At 39.8% G+C, this 18872-nt stretch overlaps 1 protein-coding gene and 1 pseudogene across 2 annotated transcripts in view; one reads left to right on the forward strand and one right to left on the reverse strand.

Annotated features, from left to right (window-relative positions):
- Kdm4c (lysine demethylase 4C) overlaps positions 1-18872 on the reverse strand; it is a 194823-nt gene that overhangs the window by 160838 nt on the left and 15113 nt on the right. The window contains exon 1 of one of the 2 annotated variants that reach the window (XM_033757652.1): positions 2140-2192. The exons of the other annotated variant lie outside the window; for it this stretch is intronic. The gene's annotated coding sequence lies outside the window, so the exon portion shown is untranslated. Of the gene's footprint in view, positions 1-2139; positions 2193-18872 lie in introns of those variants that run through there. 2 annotated transcript variants of the gene reach the window in all.
- LOC117283887 lies at positions 15224-15399 on the forward strand (annotated as a pseudogene).

Genomic DNA, 18872 nt, shown 5'->3' on the forward strand with positions numbered 1-18872 from the left:
AGGACAGAGCCATGGACACAGAGGACTTAGCCATTAAGCTATCTGAGCAGTTCTAACAAAGCCTCATAGGCTTTGTTACACAGATCCACCAACCAACCACCTCCGCAGAAGCCAGAGACAGAGAGAGGCCCCCAGGAAAGGTGTGTGCAGGACCTTCCAGCCTGCACACTCGGAGGCTCATGCATCACACACAAGGCTAAGAGGATTTGGAGAACTGGACACCAACCAACAGAAATGCCACAGGCTTAAAATGAGAGGCTCAGAGCCTCCAAGGACAGAGCCATGGACACAGAGGACTTAGCCATTAAGCTATCTGAGCAGTTCTAACAAAGCCTCATAGGCTTTGTTACACAGATCCACCAACCAACCACCTCCGCAGAAGCCAGAGACAGAGAGAGGCCCCCAGGAAAGGTGTGTGCAGGACCTTCCAGCCTGCACACTCGGAGGCTCATGCATCACACACAAGGCTAAGAGGATTTGGAGAACTGGACACCAACCAACAGAAACGCCACAGGCTTAAAATGAGAGGCTCAGAGCCTCCAAGGACAGAGCCATGGACACAGAGGACTTAGCCATTAAGCTATCTGAGCAGTTCTAACAAAGCCTCATAGGCTTTGTTACACAGATCCACCAACCAACCACCTCCGCAGAAGCCAGAGACAGAGAGAGGCCCCCAGGAAAGGTGTGTGCAGGACCTTCCAGCCTGCACACTCGGAGGCTCATGCATCACACACAAGGCTAAGAGGATTTGGAGAACTGGACACCAACCAACAGAAATGCCACAGGCTTAAAATGAGAGGCTCAGAGCCTCCAAGGACAGAGCCATGGACACAGAGGACTTAGCCATTAAGCTATCTGAGCAGTTCTAACAAAGCCTCATAGGCCGGGTATAAAACAACACCGTCGCATGCCATGAGATTTATTAAGGATTAAATCAACCAGAAAACATTCATATCAAACTCATATAAAATAACATAAATCCATCAACCATTACAATGTACTTGACAATATAAAAGATAGGATACAAAGGTAAGATTATTCTTTCAAGCTCTCTTGGGCATTACTATGAGGTGGGGAGTTGACGAAAAGGCGACACAGCCCTTTGTTAAAGAACAGTGAGAGCACATGCCAGAGCACAGTATAGTGCTTAGCAGACAGGACTCAGAACCCACTTCAACACCAACCAACAAGTTACAGTGAAAATTTATTTAAGCTCTCTGTGCTTCAGTTCTCCCTAACACAGAGCAAAACTGCTAACTTAGAGGATTACTAGGAAAAGTTAAATGAAAACAATTTTAGGAGGGCTGGGGATTTCGCTCAGTAGTTCTGCCACCTTCCTGACAAACGCAAAGTCCCGAGTTCGATCCCAGTACCAAAAAAAAAAAAAAAAGTTTAGGAAATAGGTGCATTAAGCAGGCAAAACCAGTGTATATGAACAGGACATTATTGTACTATTTTAGAAGTATCTAACTTGGGAAGACAGATACCAGAAAAATTACTGAGTTTGGTCCTGAAATGGTAACCATGTAAGTAATAGTGAATAAAATGTAAACATAACATTATTTCACTTCTAGACTTATTCAATCTTTTCTCATTCACACATGTACCTGCTTACATTTTGGAAGAAAATTATGATAATAATCTTAATTTATTAGAATTATTTAATGTAAGGAACTGAGTTTTAAAACTATAAATCTAATTTTGGAGCAAAATAATTTGAATACTATTGTGGTATCCTGGTATGCATTCACATAATATCACCTAAGAACAAATATCAGATAAGAAAAGTAAACTATAGTCATACTGACTGACCAAGCAGAAAAAGAAATACAATTCTCAGGTCAGTATCAATAATAGAAACTGGATGCCGTAGCACACACCTACAATCCCAGCACTGAGGAGGCAGAGGCAGGAAGATTGCCACAGGTGCCAGGCCAGCCTGGGTGACATAGCAAGACTGTCTCAAAACAAAACAACATCAAAAAAATAGAGTAAATAAATATATGTCACAATGAAGTCAGTGCAGAAAGAGAACAAAGACCATTTTCTTAGGCTTGTACACCCATTAATGAAGCAGGGTCTGTCCGCAGCAGGCCTAGCCTTCCCCTAGACAGTCTGCAGTGCTCACAAAAATCTTACTTGTCAAAGTTCATAGTAATACACTGGAGGAAGGGGTGCACTTAGACTAGATATCCAGAGAAAAATTCTGATAGTCCAGGCTTCATTTTCACACACTTGAATTATAATGTGTTCTGAATTTTTCCTAAAAAACATAAAGATATTTCATATAGTCATGGTTAGAAAGTATAATACCAGAAATTAATTTTTTAATCCTAATTGTAATGAATCACTACAGTGAATTTGTTTTTCAGATACTCTGCAATATTTGACCTTAACCTATTGCTGTTTTGTTTTGGTACCAGGTATTGAACTCAGGACCTTACACTTGCAAGGCAGGCAACAGCACCACTGAGCTAAATCCCTGGACCCTCTACTACTCTGTTTTTAACCACGAAAGTACATAAGGTATTCTTCATATTAAGTGCATTAGAAGTGCTTGGAAAATAAGAGTCTTAAAAATATTTATTATATATATAAATGACCCTTTATAAAAATAGAGGCCAGAAAATTTTAATTACAAATTCATATACCTAGTAAATATGCCAGATTCAAATCTAGAATACACATACTCTTTCCCAAACTACTATGGAAATTCCAAGCCATGTTCAATATATTCAAATTGTTTTTTAATTTAAATATGGACCATATTTTTCCATATTAAACTTTTTATCTAGGGCCCACACCCAGATTGAAATTTGAGCAGGGAACAAATGTCTGGGGATAGACATTTTTGCTTTCTATGTGCACAATCATGCGTAGTGATAGAGTTTATGCAGTATAGCTAACAATTTTCCAAAATAAGTTTCCTCCTTCTTGCTCCTTCTAATAGGTTCAGATTAATTTCTTCTGAATATTTTCAGCCTTCACAGTGGCAGAATATGTCTGCCTTATAAAGTAAGGCAATTATAAAGCAATTTAAAGTATGAGACTAGAAACTCAATCTTTCTGACCCATGAGAACACTGTTCAAATAGACAAAGAAAAACTGTGCAAAAAGAAGGGAAATGGATTCAAACAGTTTACTCTAGGGATCTCCAAAATATTCTGTAGAAATTATTCTTGAATTTCTGCTTCTTAACATTTACCTGAATATCTGATAGGAAGGTTAAGGAAGTTCAGAGTTACAGATATTAAACAATCTACTCCTGCTGTGCCATGTAAAACAGCATGAAATTGAACTCTTTAGTATTCAGGGGCAGGTGAAGTTATTTTTTTCTCAATTTATGCAGTCCATATCACATGATATGGGTGATAAATTTGGGCAAGATCAGATAAAAATAGGGCCATGCATACTTGTAGGGGTGGAAATGTTTTATGAAGATAAATATTTTTCATAAGACTATAAGATCCTACAAGAAAGAGAGCACAAAGAAATTACATGCAGATACACACATATAATTTGAAAAGTTCTTACTAGGAAAAAGCTGCTCAGGGATGTTAACTTCCACAGAGGAGAGCCCTCCTTTAGAGAGTTCACTTTTTAACCCCCACCCACCCCAGCTCCTAGTGCTTGGGATCAAACTCCGGGTTTGCTGCACACTAGACACTAGACAAGAGCTGCCATGCCATAACTACAAGTTCAGCCAGTGCATTCAATGAACTCTGGAAAGTAAATCAATTACTTGCATAACCATAATTCATGAATGAGAAACCGAGGCACAAATGTGCTAGATGATTTATTAGTAGGATAAAGACAGAAACTAGGGAAAAAACTTTTTTCAGGCAATGCAAGATTCAATATTCTATACACAAGTCTCTGCAACATTCAGTTTCCCATCTAAAGAGAAACTACTGAGTACATAGGTAAAAAATGAGTAACCAAAGGCCTGAATCTGAACTAGTCATCTTCTGGGGTGCACAGCAGGACTCTGGTTGCACTAAATGCAGCAGACTGATGTCAGTGATGCCAGTGATCTTTTCCTGCCTCCGCTAAATCTGGGGTAAAGGCAGTGTCTTCTACCCTCTGCCAACTTTTTGGCCTGGATCAAATACTAGTACAAATGCAGAAAGATATTAATGAGGAAAAAATAATTTAAAAGGGAGATGGAGGGGCCAGGGATTTAGCTCAGTGGTTCGGTGGCCTGCCTTGCAAGCGCAAGGACCCGAGTTCAATCCCCGGTACCAAAAATAAAAAATAAAAGGGAGATGGGTGCAAGGGTAAAGATAAATGAGGAAAAAACTACCAAAGCAGCCATGTACGTATGATGTCATTTGAAGAAGAACTGCTCTAGTTAGTATAAATTAAGGATGCTCTTGCTTGAGAAAAACAAAAATAACATACCAGCTTTTGAATAAATTCTATGTTACTGCATTTCTAAAGCTTTGATGCCATGCTGAATGTTGAGTATAAGTCTCAGAAAAAATTAAAACTTGATCTATTTAGCAGCTGTATCACAAACTCTATACTGCACTTCATGCACTCAGATTATATGTCACCTATCTCCTGACAACTCTCTGGTTAAAGGTTTGAAAACAGGAAACAACCTAGGGAAAGCTAAATATAAAAAAAAAGTAATGCTTTGCCAGGCATGGTGGCACACACCTGTAATCCTAGCACTCAACCGGCTGAGGAAAGAGAAACACTGTGAGTTCAAACCTGAGTTATACAGGTAGACCCTAATTTTTAAAAATTAATGCTTTTAGAAAGAAGCATAGTCTACTTCAGGCTTTCAAGTGTTAACAATATGGAAATCTAATGATAAATTTTTGAAAATACCGAAGTTTAACACTAAGTAAGAAAAGGAAAACAGTCTTTTGGAAGTTAAAATTTTAAATTACATGCTAACAGAAATTTCTTCGGCCACCTTTTTTAAAAAATCATACAGTAATATTATAAGTAATAATTCCATCTCTCAGACTCACTTTATCTAGAAGCCCTGCTTTTCCACTTAGGAGTGAGGCTATAACAACCACTATTATATTTTCTGCAATTAATTTCATGAAATAATTTAAAGTGCAGAAGAGAATGCTATATTAAAAATCAATCAAAAGAAAAACAAACCAAAGACAGAAAAATAAACAATGGATTTTATTGTTATAACTTCTTTCTTGCCAAATTTAAAGGACCATCAACAAGAAAAAACACAGGCAAACATTTTAAAAAGGATATCCTTATTATTTTAAGAAATCAAGATGGGAAGATTAGGATTTAAATCACTTTAAACCTAATGGGTATTCAACATGCAGAACTAACTTCCTTGACTGCTACCATTAGTTGCTTGACTTCAAAATCAACAAACAGCAGAATGAAATTACATTAAAATAATCAGAGATAAGCTGGGCGAGATGGTGCATGCCTGTAATCCCAGCACTCGAGAGGCTAAGACAGGAGGATTGCTGTGAGTTTGAAACCAGCCTGGGCTACGTAGTGAGTTCCAGGTCAGTTTCAGCTACATTGTGAGACCCTGTCTCAAAAGACAAAACAAAACAAAAAATCAGAGATAGGATCAGGGATTTAGCTCAGTGGTTCCACCACCTGCCTTGCAAGGGCAAGGTCCTAAATTGGATACCTGGTACAAAAAAAATAATAATAATAATAATAATAATTCAGAGAGATATATAAAACAATCAGAGATATATTGTACCCATCACTTAACAACACACAACAAATGTTTAAAATGTGGTAAAATATTAAATATAAGTAGTTATTAACAGTAGCATCACAATTGGTGGTGTTTTCCTAGGAGAGTAATTTTTAATTAGTTTATGACCAACTTAACTTTAATGTTTAGGTTAACTGCTTATCAAAGATCTAAAAATGTTCCTGTCGTCTTTCAAAAACCACGGTATACCATTAAAGCTGATTTTACAGAAGAATATTTTATGATATAGAAACTCTTACTGTTTAGAAAAGAAAACAGCACATTTATATAGGTATGTATATATAAATTTACACATATGTGACAAACTGGTTAATTCATTCATTTCCTTATATCTGATTTTGGAGGACCCAAGATTAGACAATAGAGGAGATTTTACCTAGAGCTGAAGCGGGCAGGAGGAGGTGTCTGGGCTACAGTGGAAGTATGGCTCCAAACAGCAGCATAAATAGATGGACCCCATTCTTTACAGACATAAGAATTTCTTCTCACTCTTGATCTCCTATCTCACATCAAAATTATCTTGGTTCATAACACTTCAGTCTTTCCTTAAACACTATAATGTGTTATCATATTTTGCGTAAATTCTCAGGTTAACAGCCGTTTCCAGACCAGACTCCATGTCGGATGGGTGGGGTTCTGCACAGTGCACAGGGCATGTTCCATATGTACTCGCCGAGAGATGGTTAATGAGTATTGCCCATAATGTGAGACAGGACAAGACTGAAAATCTAATTATATTGGATTTGACATTATATTTGAATTCTTAAATGATGTGCCTAATTTCTATTTATGTACATTGCTGAAAAACTAAATTACCTGATCATTCCATGGGATCTTTGATTTATAAGACTTGAACTATTTTATTAGTAAATATCAGGATTCTGCCTTAAGAAATGAAAAACAGGTCATAAGTGTTCAGAAATTTTCTTGGCTCAACAAATGACATTCAGCTAAAAATTGCAATTTTCAGATTGTGAAGTCTGCATCCACTCTCCAAGAAACTGGTTAATTCAACCAAAATGTAGGATGGTCACTGCAGTAATGGACAAATAACAAGCTCTCCACAATGAGAATTCCTTCAGAACCCGAGGGGCAGAGGGACATTGATAACATCCAGAAAGTGGTTTGATGGGTTTAGGTCAATTTTACTTCACAGAAACCCATTAATCACTTTTAATGATATACAATTCCTCATACAGTATTCATATACACTTCTAATCTCTTTAAATACAAACTGGAGTGAGTCCAAAAAACAATCACAAACACAATTGTATCAGTCCTGTGTTTTTCCCAATGGTAAAGACCACTTTAAAACAATTCAATCCACGTGTACTTCTACTGGGAAAAGAAAAGTTCCATGTTTGTATTACTTATCCAGTAATCACAGTAAAGATTAATCACCTATAAGTGTAGAAGGAAATTACTACATGGTTGTATTTTCACTTATTTCCTCAGATGTACCTATTACAATCTATCAACTGTCACAAATTTAAAAAAAAAAAAAAAAGATTTGTCTTGGTCCAGGGATTTAGCTCAGTGGTTTGGCATCTGCCTCACAAGCACAAGGTCCTGAGTTCAATTCCCAGGACCAAAAAGTAAATAAATAAAACTCGTCTTCAACGCTGAATAAATACAAGCTGCAGCAGCCATTCATTCCACCAAAAATGTAAGAACCTCTCGTCATGAAGTCTGAGAGATCAGAATAAAGGGCAGAGAGGGACTGAGGACTGGGAATGAGCAGGGCTAATGCAGCAGTTCGATGTTAAGGTCTGGCTTGCTTTACTCTTCCAGGACTATGAATATGAGGGGAGGACCCTGGGGGCCAGGCAGAGTAGAGGAAGATGAACAGTGAATGTGTAGTTCAGTTCAGGTTGGCCTCGAACTTGTGGCAATCCTCCTGCCTCACCCTCCACAATGCTGGAATTACAGGTGTGAGGCAAGATGCCAGGCTCAAATAGTGACCTTTTTTAGCAATAAACAATGATCACATACCAGGTCTACTCATCCTTCACTTTTTACTTGGTCTAAAGACACGGGAAATAAGTTGAAAATTATTTCTGCTGTTCCATTTTGCTGTACATTATGACACCAAATCCATATAATCTGTGGTCAAAGATTATAAATGGCAAGCTTTTCCCTCTCAGTGGAAAATTAAGCCTCTGCTAGTACTGGCTTTCTTTCCCCTCTTAATGAAATGTACACTGAAAAGAAAACTAAAAAGTGCCCCAACCTTTCAGTGAAATATTAAATTACATCCACCTTAAATTCATATACTTGTGCTGTGTAATAATGGTCACAGGAACAAGCTATGACAGCATTTGTCCTACATGTATTTCAGCGCCTAATACATGCAAACAGACACAAGTAAAAGCAGGCTACATGAGGGAGGGCATAATTCATAAATAAACTAGCTATGTAAGTGAGAACAGAAATCAGAAACTATTGGTTAGGTTTTGAGGAATGGCATATGGGTATTTTACATATAAATTTTATATGCATAAATATATATTACAAATAAATGTTATATGCATAAATGTATATTATATATAAATAAATTTGTTAATTTTTTCAAAAAGTGCTACAACTAATGTGGCTGAAGGAATTAAATCTCTAAATTTTATTACATGATTCATTCCCAAGGCTTCTCTTTGTTAGGATGTCTTCTGACTAAAAGGAATAGTTTGATTCTCCTACAAGCACAGGCCCACGACTCAGGTGAGCTGGACTGGCCACTCCACTGTTCCATTCCAGGGGCAACAGGGTATTTTGGAGACGGGCACCTGATCCATGCCATGCTGATGGGAGCAATGAAGACTTCTTCCTAGCTTGTCAGCCTAGAGAAACTAAGAGTTATCACTGTCACAACAGAAGGGACAATGACCTAAGAGGGAAGTCAACAGAGAAAAAGGGTGTTGCCAGACAAATTCCTGGAGATAGATATAGATATAGATACAGATATGAAGAAGGTAATCCATTTTCTGTCTGTATCAATAGCAGTTAGAAAGACACAGCTTTTGAGAAGGTTAACCCACTGAAACCATGCTAGAAATCAATATACTGGGCCAGGGATTTAGCTCAGTGGTTCCGCCGCCTGCCTCGCAAGCGTAAGGTCCCAAGTTTGATTCCCAGTACCAACAAAAGAAAAAAAGAAAGTTCTCTCTATTGCAAAAACCAAAGTGGGCTGGGAATTTAGCTCAATGGTTCCATCACCTGTCTTGCAAGAACAAGGTCCTGAGTTCAATCCCTGGTACAAAAAACAACAACAGAGTATTCAAATTTGTATATGATGTATGAAAAAACTAATTTAAAAGTCAGAATGGGATGAACTACGTTATTAGGCAAAATTATTATGTACTATATTATACACAGATAGAGACATGAAAGTTAAAGTAACAAGACAGCCAAAGTCTTATTACTTTCTTGTCCCTGACACAATACCTTACACCCACAACTTAAAGGAGGAAAGGCTTCTTTTGGCTCACGGTTTATGGAGATATTTCAGTTTGTAGTTGGTCAACTCCAAGGTAGAGTGGCATGGCAGAGCACATGAGGCTTTTAGAAGGGGACATCTAGATATAAACAATAACAGCCAGTAACAAAACATTACACGTAAGAATCTGCAAAGAGGTTGGAAAGATGGTGGGCTGAAGGCAGCCTGTACTCTAAAGTCACTCCAGAATATTCCTCCAAAACAAGATATGCTATTCTGTGGAGAGATAAGAGAACCACAGGAAATCAACCTTGAGAAAGTAAGCAATCGGGAGAAACCCTAAATACTGGCATTTAGAAAGATGAGTAAATTGGCAGATGCAACACACTCTGGCACTTAATGCAGCACAGCTCTGGCAGGCTGGGATTCTTCCTTCCACACCCTGGTGAGCATGACTACCCACTACCAGACAGGACGCAGCCTGAGCAGACAGATCCGAGCACAGCCAGGGGAAGAGCGGCAGCAGTGGTCATTCCCACCTCTTCTCTCCAGATTTAGACAAGATGGGCTTGGGAAGACATCTCTGAAGTGCCCCCTGCCTCAACCTTCACCCCTGCCTTGGTAAAACAAGAAGGAGGTATATCTAGGCAGAATTGGGAAGGAAGCCATGTGAGTTAACCCCCCTGGTCTAGGCACAGAAAATCCTCATATTTTCTTAACTCCAAGACAACTGCCACTGTACTACTGAAAGAAGTAGACACCTGCTCTCATAGCTAGGGCTCAGGAAAAAGGTATGCGGTACGTGGTAACACGAAATGACCAGATCACAGGAACAAGCCAGGCCCAGCTCATGGGAAATGCAACCCTAGGCAGACAGACTCTTGTCAGGGCTGACAGCACCAAACAGTAGAGGCTTGAATAGAGCGGCAGATAACAAATTCAGTCACATGTGGTTTGTGCGAGGTGTTCTGAACCTGAGGCATCTCTATGGGAACCAGGAGAGCACTGGGCATGGACCCGAATACAACCCAGACATGTCCCCCATCTCCCCTCCACTCTGTATGCTCAAAGGCAGCCAGACATGCCTCCTAAAGCATGGCCCAGAGCTTGGTCCATGCTCTGGACATACCCAGGAACAAGAGGAATGACAGATTCTGTGGGACACCCCCACCCACCCACTTTCCAGATACACAAGAGATGGAGTTGGTGGGTCTGGCCAGTGCTGTCTCCAGCAGAGCTACCCTACCCTGAGAGGCAGAGCTCAGCCTCCTGCCTGCTCTAAATGACCTGTCCTACTCAGGAGTGGAGAACTCTGGGTTTTTATACTACTATCACCTCCTGTCGTCGGACAGTATCCAGTACAAACTCCACCGTGATGTTTTTCTCCTCCAGTGCTTCTTCTTCTATGCACAGGGTGGGGGACATGCACATCTAAGAAAAACTAGTGCTAATTACCACGTTTGCTCTTACAGTGTCTTACTGTGTTGCAACATGTTTCCCCACACCAATGGCTGTTTCGTGCATTTCTCTTCATTCATTAATTGAATTCACTCTCCCTGTATAACTTCTCTCGCTTTCAATTTACACTGTTCCCTGTCTCTTCCTCTTATATTCTCAGTCTCCCCTCTCTCTACACTTCTTTTCTTATATATAAATATCAGTGAAACCTTTCTTCTTTTTCATTTCTCTTTCTCTTTGGGGCTGGAGGGCACATACATCCTCTGTACAAGTGTCACTGCTTGTGTCTTACCTTAAATATTATGTGGTATCTCTCATTTGAGTGAGGCCCAGTACAAATAATGAACAAAAGAGGACTGGTAGAAGGAAACAAGGAGATGCATCTTTTGCAAATGGGAAGGGGTCCAGGAGACCAAGGGCAAGGGGAAGTAAAAAGATTTAAGATGTGTCACATGCATGTACAAAATACCCACAATGACTGCAATCATTATATGTGATAAATGTGAACTAAAAATAATAAGAATAAAATAAGAATGAAAATGGAGGCCAGGGATTTAAAAAGAATCAAGTTGTGTTATGTACACACACCTACTCCCTAAGAGGAATATAAACTTCATGCTCTGCAAACAGGTACTAATAAAATAAAAGCTAACAAAAATAGGAAGAGAAGAATCCTATCTCAAACTGGTAAAGACCATGTATGACAAAATCACAGCCAACATGATACTGACCAGAAAACAAACAAAAACAAAAACTAAGAACATTTCCTCTAAAGCCAGGAAAAAGACAAGGGTGTACACTTTCACCACTCCCGTTCAACACAGTATTTGAAACATTAGCCAGAGCAATCAAGTAAGACACCTATCATAAACACACCTGGGTAGCTGTTCGACAGGCCTCACAGGTGCTTCCCTGGAAGAAAGAAACTGAAGCGACTGCAGAACTGGGAACAGACCTCTCCGGTTCTGTCACACTCACACGTGGTCCGTGCCTCCTCTCTTCAATCATGTGCATGCGGGACAGCACTTACTTTGCTCTGTGCTTGTCTGCTTCCACACCAAACTGTAATAACCACTAACCAGTAGTTCTCAAGTGATCCTGCGCCCAGAGAATACCTGAGATCGCCTGTTGGTATTTCTAGTTGTTACAACTGGAAAGCACTACTCACTCATCTGGCAGGGAAAAGGCAGAACGTTGCTGAAGCCGGGGAGCCCTGCACTGGTCTAAACTCCCCAAGGACATGGCTGTTGCCTTCAGTTCTCTGCTCACTGTGGCTGCCAGACGCAGGTAGGGTGCTCGCATAAGAGAGCAAATAGATGTGTGTGCACGTGAAAACTTGGAGTCCTGTGAATTTTTAAACCATTTTACTATTGCGCTGCTTAAGGAGCTTCCTTTTTTTCTTTCTGCTACTTCCTCAGAGACAACTGTGCAATGAACAAGTGAATGAACCTGTAATAAAGGTCAGGATTGCAGCAGCTCTTCAGCCCTGGGCAGAGAGGGAACGGGGGCAGGCTCTGTGGCCAAGGTTTTGGTCCCACCCGGGTGACCTGGGGAAATCCCTGACTCCTCCGAGTCTTGGGCCACACCGACTTCTCAGGTTTATGGTTGGGAGGATGAATTCAACTGCGTCTGTATGTAAGAATATTCACTGAATGTATCAGCTCTGCAGAACAACTACACAGATTTCATTATGGCAGAGAGACCCCTACAGTATTTCACACCACAGCCATAGCCGTCATCAAGTATGCAGTAATCATAATCATGGGTCAAGCTTTTATTTCACTTTAAAGAGCTTTAAATAAAAACATGTCTGTGATAAACTAGAGTTGACAGGCATTTCCTTTTCATTACAACTGAAAGGGAGATGTATGTTCATCGTGTCACTTGGCATAAACAGTGTGTGCATTCATACTTGTGTGGTCAAACTACAGTACAAGTCACAGAATTAGCATGCAGCAGCTACGTCTTCACATGTGCCTCCCACAGCTGCCTTATGAACTAAAACACACACTCATAAATAGAAGCAAATTTTGGAAATAATCATAGATATAAACTTTCTCAGTAAATCTGAGCAGTCTGAAAACCCCCAAGTGGACTTTCCACATGTTCAGAGTAACACTGCGGCCACTAGGGGTCAAGCAGCACTCTGTCGAGCCACACCAGGGTGTAGCTGGAAGGGTAACATTGGATAGGGCTAGGGTGGTAAAACGAAGGGCTTCTCCAATAGCCATGGTCACAATCGGGAGCCTAAAAGTCAGGAAAAACTAACTGCAAGGGGTGTAAAGAATCCTGGACACTGCAGAGAGAAAAGGGGAAGAGACCCACCCTCCACCCTGGCCAGATGAGGAGGAACAGTCTGAAACTGAGGTGGGAGGGGTCTCTGGGAATTTTCAAGTGAAAACCATGAAGACTCCTGGGCTGATGGGCTCTCCTGACCTGCTTCTTATTTGGAGTAGAGTTAAACCGAGCCAAGTCATTTGGTCATTGCACTGCTGGATATCTCTGACAAGAGGAAGTGTGGGACAATTATACACATTTTATTCTCGGCCCCGTGCTTTAAAAGGAAGCAGAAAGAGAACCTTATGATTTCCTTCTAGGACTCTACAGTGCCTTCTAATAACTTTAGTATTTACTTTCTAGTAATATTATCATAAAATTACATGTAAAATTCACAATGAATTTTTAATTTTATAGTTAAGCTATTCAATAAAATAAACTTTCCCTATTCAGAACTATGTAATTATTTGTCTTTAGCTGCTGTCACAGTAATTGATTTCCAGGGAAAAATTATATTGTTTGACAAGACTGTGGAGTTGACGGGTAAAGAACACCATTAAAGCATGTATAGTTAAATAAAACAAAATTTGTAAAGCTGTAACATTTCACATGAAAATCCTGCCCAATCTTCACCAGCTTCAGAATTCTGACCTTTGCCGATGCTGCAATAAAGTGATATAATTTAAGGAACAAAAAAAGAACATCATTAAAAATCGCTTAGGAAACAGCAAGTTGGACAGAAACTTTCCTTTCGGTGAAAAGAGAATCTAAGTATGCGTGTGCACGGGTAGATGCTAGTGCAAAGCCCACACTGTGTGACTAATGCTTGCATGTCTATAACAGCTCCCTTTTCCTTAGAGGGGCATATGCTGACAGGTCATACCTTCTCACTGCCCAGCGTCTCCATGGCCCTTAAGCTGAACTCTGCAGGTTTCTGATTATAGTTTTCATCAGTTACCACCATAAACTTAAAACATAGGAATTCTAGCTACGCCTGCTTTCCTGCTGAGGAATGTGGTGTTCAGAGGGCTTTGACTGGGATGGTGAATGGGACTCTTGGAGCTTGCGATGACACAAACCTCCCATCGCAGCACATGCGCTGTAGGCTTGCTACCCCATGGCTAGGGAGTTTGCACAAGGTTTCTAGCCAAAAGGAACAGAGTTGGTACCAGATCAAGCTCTGACTTCAAACCTCACTGCAAAACAGAATGTTATTGCCCTCCACACAATTTGCCATGGAATTTGCTATTCCATAAACAAGCAGACCCATTCCTGGCTCCATTTCACAGACACGTGTGTGTCCAATGCAAAAGAAACATCACATTGTGACAATGTTTGTAAGAATAAATACCCATTCGGAGAGCCATGTACCATCGGGATTATCACAAGTCACTACTGTAAAGTATCCACAGTTCTCTGCATAGAAAAGTAGAAAAGCGCAGCTTTCAGAGGACCAGCACTCTTATTTCTAATGGTGGTACTGTCATGACCTACAACCCACCTTTGGTGCTATGGCTGCCGCCACTCTTGCAACATCTATTACTGTAGAGAAAACTTTCTAATTTCATTTTGTTTTGTGTTTTGTTCTGTTCTCTGACAGGGTCTATGTATTTCACGCTGGTCTTGAATTCACTACGTAGCCCAAGCTGGACTCAAACTCAAGGTGATTGTTCTGCCTCAACACCCTCAGTGCTGGGATTACAGGCATGTGCCACCAAACCCAGCTCCTTTCTAATTTTATAATGGTTTTGACAAGATCTGCAAATGGCCAAAAGACAGGCTTATTTTACTGGAAAGAACAAAGAATTATAAGAAGGACTTCAATAAAGATGGGGAGGCAAATAACAAAAACATCTAAGAAAGCTACCTTTCAGTCTTACTACTGGTCGTTTTGTGTTAAAAAAAAAAAAAGATACGTTTAATGTACAATTATAATAAAATACAATTAGGACTTGTGACAGAAATAATACCAAAAGTGACAACATGCAGCATTATGTAAAACATAATCTTCCTAAGCAGGTGTGGCCAGGGAGAATTTGCATCTGTGTCTGTAGAGCAATACAAGTAGAAGCATTTGTGGAAGAGGCATTATTTCCCACCTCTATGTGACATAGCTCAAAGAAAAAACATCAGAGGCTGGGGATTTAGCTCAGTGGTTCTGCCACCTGCATCACAAGGGCAAAGACGGGAGTTCAATCCCCAGTACCAAAATAAAAAACAACAACAACATCACAAGCAGGAAGGCAGGCCCTGTGCTAAGCAGGCCCCTCAGCCACTGTCACCAAGTGTGACCGTGCAACATGCACTGACTCTGAGGAAGAGCGCAACGGCCCAATCTGGATGCCCAGGCTCTACAGTGCCTGCTCCTATCAGTTTAGTATCTGATGCGCCCTCTATCCGAGGACCATATATTACATGGACTTTTGGAGCTGGGAGATGGAATAGGAGCTTGCTCTGTCCACTCCACGCATCGACCTGGTACTGTAGTACTTCCAGGAACAGTGTACCCCTCCAAGGAATAAAACCTGGTACTTAAAGGAAAAGAAATACACAACCAACCCTGAAGGTGCCAGAAAAAGCTACTCTTAGGATTCCACATCAGAGCAGTGCAGAGCTCCTGCTGATTTCATGGGTAAACAAGGGGACACAAGCGGCCATGCTATGCGCGGTCAAGGAAAGCAACACTGCTCTGCTACCACGAAGGAAAAGCAGGCAAGCGGATTATTAGTTTCGACTTTGCAGACAGTATCTAAATGCAGAGGTCTCTGGGCCCAGCCAGATTTCAGGTAAGAGACTGGCAATCCCTTTGCACAAAATTCCACACAGCTTATTGTAGTGCCGCATGAGTGGACAACACGATCTGTGTACATCTACTCCAGTCAGCCATACAGTACGAGGGTAGCCACAGATAAAAATGAGCATGGTTGCACTCCCATGAAACACTATTTATACAAATATAGGCAGGGGGCATAGTTCAGCATCTCCTGACCTTCAAATGCAATTTCAGAAAAACAGATGACGTAGCATTTAACACTTCATGTAGACAATAAATGTCAAATTTAAAGGCAAAACTCATCAGTACCCACAATACCATATCTGAAAGAACAAAAACTCACTGGACATGAGGCGCTGATGTACTGCCAACACTAGCTGATGGTAATCAGTTGCAACATACCCTACTGCTCACATTACAAAGACTGCAAACAATTTTGTTGTTTGTTTGCTTGAGGCATCATCTATGCAGTTTGGGCTGTCCTTGAACTCACTACATAGCCCAGGCTGGCCTCAAATTCACAATGATCCCTGTGCTTCAGCCTCCCAAATGCTGGCATTATGGGTGTGTGCCACCATACTTGGCTGAGAACAATTTTGTTGTTAGACAATTAAACACTGCATTTTAGCAGAGGTTTATACATGCTCTGGAAATTAAAGTTAATACATCAAATTTATGAGCCCATTTGGTACAAAGAGAGTTCTCTTTCCCCAAACTGAGCTAAATGACTTGGTACCATTGGTAAGATAAATATGGAAAGAAATCAAAACACTATAACTATTTTACAAAACAAAGAGAAGCTGAAAAAATTTCAATGGCCAAACTTTAAAGCCATCTATGCCATTTCTTAGAGGCCAGTCACTCTCTTTGCTAGGACTCTTACTTCAGTAGGACTATGGTACAAATTCCATGCATCGAGAGCTGAATTTTAATGTGAATTCAGATCAAAGACAACTCCGCTCCGCACTTGAAGAAGGAGCCTCTACTCAGTACTGAGGGTCTGAGTCATGTCCTTGCCCTATATGAAAAGGGAAGGGTGAACCAAGGGCAAGGAACAAAATGGCAGATAGTTGTGTGTCCATCAGAAATGAGAAACAAAAGCCTACTGGCACATTCAACTATCTCAAGGCCTTTCATCTTTCTGTGCTTTATCTACCTAAATAACAGATTGATTATTCCTGTCTCATATCACTGGGCAAAAAATTACACTACTAAATCTGTGTCCACTCCTACAATCCCATAGTAGAAGAATTTCTTCTAAAATATTGAGTCGGAGATTCAAATAGAGCCCGAAGAGAAAAGGAAGTCACACTGCACAGGGAAAATAGCATGCAATGAACTAGATACTGAGAATTCTCAGCTCATAACCGAAAGGAAATAAGAGATGGCAGGCAGAAAGACGAGAGTTCAGTTGAGAAGGGTACTGACTGGTCAGCGTAGTGTAATCACAAGGAGATGGAGTATTCATGACGGCAGTGTAAGAAAGGAAAGCACAGAAGGCTGCTGCAGCCAGCACTGCTTCCTCACACCCCATCAGCTACCTGAGAAACGAGCAGGAAGGTTGCAAGGAGGAGGTCTGAGATGAGGACATTAGTATGAAAAAAAACTACTATTTAAAAGGTGAACATCTGGAAGAGCAATTTCAGCTAAACATTTGGAAGATAAGCCAGACTGCCGAGACTCAGGAAGTGAATATTTAATGATGAACAGGAAGTAGAGAGTAAAGAATATGTTTAGATAACATTTAGTATAAGAAAGAGAAATGAGATGGTGGCATATTAGGAAAATGAATGCATTCACTATTACTCGTAATGAATTCAATAACAGCAAGTTTTTAAAAAATCCTCAGCTCTTTCAAAGATCACTAATAATATTTAAGGATCAGCAGGAAAAGGTCAGCAAGAATTGGTGAAATCTTTGTATAACTTGGTCCACTGAGACTATTTTATTCGAAACAAAATGTTATTCTTTCAAATACATATTATTTTCAAAATGAGCTATCAAAATCAATTTTGCATTTCATACCCTAATAAAAAGAAGCTTTACAGTCTAGGCAGCTTAGAAGTGTCTCCAGAGCAATTTCAAAAACAAAGAGATTGATCAGATTATTGCTTTCCAAGTATTAAATGTTTCTCTCGAAAATGAATGCAAACAGCCAAGTTAATTCAAATCATAGGTCAAAGTAGAATAAATCATGTTTAAATCTCTCAATTTCATCTTCATATATAAAGGCAGGAGGAGCCTTTACTCCATCATGGATCTAAACTGCTGAATAAGCAAGTAATTAAATAAACAGACTATTGTATGTCACCAGCTCAATCGAGTGAGAACAGCCTAGCTGTCTTCTTTTGGTGAAAAGATGTTTGACGCTTTTCATAATAAATATCCATTCATAAAATGTGCTGAAATGAACAAAAAAGTTCTATTGCCAATTCCAGCTATTTCACAGAAAAAGCTGGCAAGGAATTTCTAACATCTAAAATAGAAAAGTATCAATTAATCACGAAAATGGCTCAGATAATGTGTTACATTTTATCTTATTCCTCCTGCTGTCTTAATCTATTTGTTAAATGACATCACATAAAAAGCCAAATAGTAGTCATCTCAAGAAGCAAAATCTTTAAAAATATTAAGTCACTCTCCTTCAAATGTTACATTAAAACATGCTTCATGTACACTGTTGAAAAATAACAAAGGGTACACAAAGAAAATAATCACCACTTAGGGAATACCCCACGTATCATACACTTGCCTTACTTTACATTTCTGAATGTACTATAGGTCAGTGGAGCAAACACTATACATAAGATTTCTGTTAAAATATATTATGAACTATTTCCTGTATCACTGAGTATTTGTGTAGCAACACAGCTAAAATACTTTCCTGTATTTTCCTGCAAAACTCTGCCACAGCTAATCCACCCTTATGTAGACTAGGAATGCTGTCAGATTCTTTGGCTTTGCTACCTTAAATAATTATATGCTGAATATCTTTACAAATAAAATCTTTTTTGTATCAATGACTTTTTATATCTGTTACCCTAGATCAAGTTCTTAATAAGACCATGAAATATATACAGCACTTTAAATTTTAAAAATGTTTTCTTAAATTTCTCTCCATAAAGATTTCACCAATATAGGAAAGAAAGGTAGTGGGAGAGGAAGAGGGAGATGGACGGGGGGAGGGAAGGGGAAAAGAAAGGGAGGGGGGA

Source organism: Fukomys damarensis, unplaced genomic scaffold (assembly GCF_012274545.1).
Source record: "Fukomys damarensis isolate Sample0158 unplaced genomic scaffold, DMR_v1.0_HiC HiC_scaffold_31, whole genome shotgun sequence".
Taxonomy (NCBI): Eukaryota; Metazoa; Chordata; class Mammalia; order Rodentia; family Bathyergidae; genus Fukomys; species Fukomys damarensis.